The sequence below is a fragment of the Drosophila montana genome, unplaced genomic scaffold (assembly GCF_035044405.1).
Source record: "Drosophila montana isolate Dmon_TW-CO22-7 unplaced genomic scaffold, ASM3504440v1 contig_3217_1, whole genome shotgun sequence".
Classification (NCBI taxonomy): Eukaryota; Metazoa; Arthropoda; class Insecta; order Diptera; family Drosophilidae; genus Drosophila; species Drosophila montana.
The window spans coordinates 1,724,383-1,729,948 of NW_026998097.1; positions in this window are offsets into that span (position 1 = coordinate 1,724,383).

Genomic DNA, 5,566 nt, shown 5'->3' on the forward strand with positions numbered 1-5,566 from the left:
GACCGCAAAAGCATTAACTGAGATGTTCCCATTAAATGAAAATAAGTATGTAATTATGAATCAGACTGAATGAGTGCCCAAGCCAACCGTATGCCTTTTATTGGGGGGCCAAGTTTCATGCGCAACACGGCGTATGAGCAATACCATATACGAGGCAAAAGTGTAAGAATTGCCCTAATAAGCAGGCAAGAAACGCTCGTTAAATATTTGAGCCACATTTACGACACTTATGATCCGCTTAAAGTTCAGTGTTGTCTGACCTTAAATAAGAGTATATAGTATATTTGCACAGGCAACTAAATAACTAAACAAGCAATTTTCCTTGGCCCAAATGCGAAAAGTTTTTTGGCAAACAAAATTTAAATATCATTAAACTGGAAGCTGCTGTGTGTTGCTTGTATAAACAACTTTAATAAACTCATATGTACTATATAAAGTCAAATTATTTAACAAAATTATGTTGGGATTGGCCAAGTGCGGACTTGGCAAAAAGTTTTATATAGTTTGGCTTCATAATTCTACATATTAATTAAGCGAATAAATGTTCAAGACCCTTAGTTCTGAAGGCTAAAATTGAAGTTTTTTGTAGAAGTTTTAAATTATAATATATTAAATAAAGGTCTTCAGCATTTTATACTAGAAATCATATAGTTTCAGGGGTTTACCCGTAGTTTTGGCTCACATAGCTAATTCCCCTTGCATTACACACAAATTCGACGGAATGCGAAAAGCAAAAGGTAATCTACAAACATTTTCTTACGCAAATTAAGAACAGCGTCAAATTACAGCATTACCTGAAGTCAGCCAATTAGATACGGACACGAATACTTTAAGGAACTTAAGCTCGGTGCCTCTTGTGGAACAAAGACTATTAACGAATAGAGAAGGGAGGGCTGGAGGGCTGGCGGGTTGGCTCAATTACTTAGGTCTGTATTGGCGTCGCTCCTACACAAATAGCCAAAGCAACTGATCAATTATTTAGAAAGTATCGAACTGGGTCATGTTCAATGACTCGAGCTGCACACAGTCCACTGATTGACTTAAGTTTGCCAAGGTCACATTGATTTTTCCGGCTTCATTTTGCTAATTTTCCAAGTAATTTTTCTTTGGGCGTTGCGTTGCGTTGCGTTGCTGTAATTAAATTTGATCAAGCCTAAATATAAGCTGCACAATTGTTTGGCATGCAAAAAGTTTGCCTACCAACAATAGCCAAACGTTGAACGGACCTTTTCATTGCTTTGGCCAACTGGCTACGGACAAGGACCACAACGTGGACGTGGACGTGGATTGAATAAATGGAGCGCACTGCCTCAATGGCAAATTAAATAACGCGCCTAAAGTTTGTACAACTGATGCGATTTCACGCAACGTAGCCCACCGGTTAGACAACGTCCGCCCCAGAAAATGAAAAAAAAAAACAAAAAAAAAACAGCAAAAAAATTAAACAAAAAATAAATGGAATAGCTTGGCCAACGAATTTGGTGCTGGCGGGGGGAAAAAACATGAAATGAAAATTGAAAACGTAGCGCGAAATAAACGAAATATAAATAAAAGAAATTTTCAGCAACGTGAAAACCGAACGATGGCTGTGCTAAATGATTTCGTTGATGATGCAAACAAATGAACCGAAACTAAAGCAATTTGTAGGTAAGAAAAATAAATAAGAATAAAATCAAAAAGAATGTCTATCAACTTGTATGTTGACCCATAATTGAAAATTTTAGAAAAAAGAAGACCTAAAGTGACAAATAAAAAACAATGGCAATTTTAAAGAAAGAGATAATGTAATTAAAAATACTAAACTTAAAGCAATCAATTAAATATTTATACAAGAAAACATTTATTTTGCCGGCATTTTAGGAACACTTTCTCATTGGATCTATTAATAAGAAACAGAACAATAACAAAACCCTAAACGCCCACAATTTGTAGAGCAACCGAAATGTTTGTAAAAATTTGTTAGCATAATTTGGAGCGACGCCCACAAAATAAAGCTGACTTTATGCTGAACCAAAAAAAGAAATAAACGAGAATTAGAAATAGAAATAGAAGCAAAGCAAAAAAACAGACTGACAAACATGTGACGCGGGGACAGGGCAGTGCAGAGATGCGTTAAATTTAAACAAATAAACAGCAGCAGGTACAAATGAAAAGCGTAGAGCAATGCCCAGGTATGCGAGTATATATATATGTATATATATTTGTGTATGTATGTGTGTATATCCAAATTGCTGCAGGCTGAAAAACGTGTGCAAATACACAAGCCATGAGACCTGGCCCAAAAAGTTTGCTATGCACTACACACACACACACATACACTCGTATCTACATATATATGTGTATGTAAAGCAGAGGATAAAAGCGCCAAAATGTGTGCTTCTGGGTCAAAGACGTTGGCGGCAGGGCAAACAAACAGACAGACAAACAGTCGACTAAACAGGCTCGCAGAATGCGAGGAATAGACGGCGGGCCCTAGACAACAACTTGCATAATTTAAATGTAGATATGCGGTTGGATGGCGCCTAAAGATATGCTACGCTTTTACACACACACGAGCACACACACTCACATACCCTCGAACGTCTCATAGCTGGGCTAAAGGAAAAACCACTTGAACTGGCGGCTGCGAACGCCTATGCGGCCACATCCTTAACTGCTGTTGTTGTTGCTGATGTTATTCTTCTTCTTATTCTTTCTGAGCAGGTTCCCTGCCAGCTGCGTGGGTGTTGATAATGAGCCATTCAGTGTGCGTGCGTGTGTATGCGTGTGTGTTTGTGGTGCACATATGCTCTACATGCATGAATTTATAGTCTACTTTATGGCTTACTAATGAACTTTCAACTTTGCCTGCGCACTGAGACGCTTTGATCCAACCATTTGTGTAGCGGTATTTGTGGTAAGTAAATAGGGCTTAGAATCTCAAATGTTGGAATCTGGAACCATTAAATTACAATCACAGCAATATATTTATCTGGAACCATTAAATTACAATCACAGCAATATATTTATTGACAGAAAACTAAATCATATGCAACTATCCGAATGATCTATGCACAATATAAACCTAAGCCATCATTTAAAATGGATCCTAACGAAACATCGAAAAAGAGGCGAATATTTATAGATTGCATAAAAACCATTTTTGGGCAACAGGACACAGGGCGAGTGCCTAAATTGGTAGCCAATTGAAAGCCTAAATAAACTAAATATTGACCTTGAAATTTCTTTAAAAAAGAGCAAAGGAAAAATTGAAAACAACATCAATTTATAGGGCGAGGGGTCGGGAGGTAGGACTCTGCTTTACCAACTGATAGACATTTTTGCGCCAGCTGGCTCAATAAATCGCTCAAAAGTGGCAAGGAAAGTAAAACAAATTGAAGTGCGGCACAACAGGAAGCAAATGCTGCATTTGTCGTGAAAAGGCAAAATGGAAATGCTAGGCGTACAAATGAAGTCGTAAAGCAAACGGACCGTAGGCCATGCCCGTATCCAGGGAACGTGCCCGGCTGTTTCTCTCGGTGCAGCATGTTCGCCGCATTTTTGTTGTTGTTCCTGCTGTGTTTTCTATTTTTTTTTTTGTCTCTTTGGTATTCTGCATGCATATGCACGCATATTTACGAGTATGATGCGAAATACGCGCCCGGGAGCAGACATAGGCAAGAATTTGCAGAACGAACCGAGCTGGCAAATATGGATTTACTAGATGCGAACTACACCAGAGAATGCAGTGGGTATCGAGGTGATATGCCTGAAATATATGAGAATTCCATGGTAAATGCCATCCCATGGCTCATGCTGGCATTCAATTGAGTTTAAAGCGAGTTTGTTTGCCTCTAGCATAATTCAATTTGTAATAAATAAGTATTTGTGTGTATGTAAATAAAATTATATGCGACATTCTTTGCGAGTTCATTTATGAAATTTCATTAAAATTATTATTCTCTGCATTGAATACTTGTAAATAACTCATAATTTACGTCTCGTCATTAGGCTGATTTTTTGATGCCGAGCCTTGTGCAATTTTCTCTTACATTGTGTCGAGCCTGTCAGTCTGTCAATTTGTCAACTTCACAATTCACCGACTTGACTGCCATCTAATATGCGCAATTATTTTCAAATAAATCACATTGAAGTAGCTCAAAAAGAGAAAATTGCAAACTCGTGCATTTAAACTAATTGCGCATAATTGACAATTATCTAAAAAGAATCATGGCAAATATGGGCCAATAAGCCGAAAGAAATGGAACAAAAAAAAAATCGAAAATACCCCCTTATGATAAAGCTGTCGACTCATTAAAACGCAATTTCTCTCCATTAGCCCAGAGGTCAAAGGCAGCACAGATAAGATTTGTAGGCGCTGCGGCAACGAGACACGGACACGGACATGGAGACGGACACAAGGCAAAGAACAATAGTCGGGAATGTGGGTAAAAGGCAAACAAACTGATGATAAACACTCACGAGCTTCCCTTTTGCTGCTGCTGTTGCTGCATGTTATAAAATCAATAGGGCAACCTTTTATTTATAGTCTGTACACGCCCCAAAGCGACATACGGCCAGGTTCTGCCCCCAAGCAGGTCTCAGGCCCCAAAAGCAGAAACATTCGCCATTTTTGTTTGAGTTTCCATTGGTGCGCTTTTCATTTGACTTGACTTGCAGTTCAAAGGCACAACGCTCGACTCTCTGACTGAGACTGAGACTGAACTGGGCTGGACTGAATTGGGCCGGGCTGGGGCTGATCCTGGCCCATTCGAGGTCAGCAGCGGCAAAGTGTTTGCCTTGGCCTGTCAAGTGGACTGTGTACGTATATGTGTGCGTGTGTGTGTGTGTGTCGGTCTGTATGTTTGACTGCGTATATCGTGCATGTCAAAGTGCCTTTCAATAAGAAACTTTTTTTTATTCTTCTTCTTTTTTTTTTTTGAAAAGAGAAACCATTAAGTCGATAACTGTGCGATTAGCCAAGCTCTGAAGTCGATAGGCTGACTGCCTAGATGGCTGGCTGGCTGGCTGGCTGGCTGGCTGTCAACCTGACCTACCAGACCGGCCCTGCCCGCCTGTCAATATTCATTTATTAGTTGTCATTGTTGGCCTAAAACTTTGCCAAGAGCTCGATGACTCGCTCCATTGGCCGAATTCATTGATACGCCATAAGCCAATACACAATTCCACTAAGCAAATAAAGGCCTTAACATAGAAGAATATCATCCTCAATCAGGTAGTGTAGAGAAAATACAATACAAATCGAATGTCTAGTTTTAGTTGTAAACTCTTTCTAATCGCTTTTTATGCAAGCGTAATGCACACCTGTTTAAGTTCCCTATCTATTAACAACACATTGATCTAGGGGCTTACTTAAGTATGCCTGATATTTTATCCTAGCAAGGAATGTATGGAATTTATGTTTTCCTCCCTCTGTACCTAGCTTTTTTCTTCTCTGGTTAAGCTTAGCTGTGCTCGAGAGTCCTAGCTCTGGCAGCCATACCTCCGATATTAACTACTAACAAATTGCAGCACAAGACATTTTATGCCTTTTACAAATCGTTCAACATTGCTCAAGAAAATGATA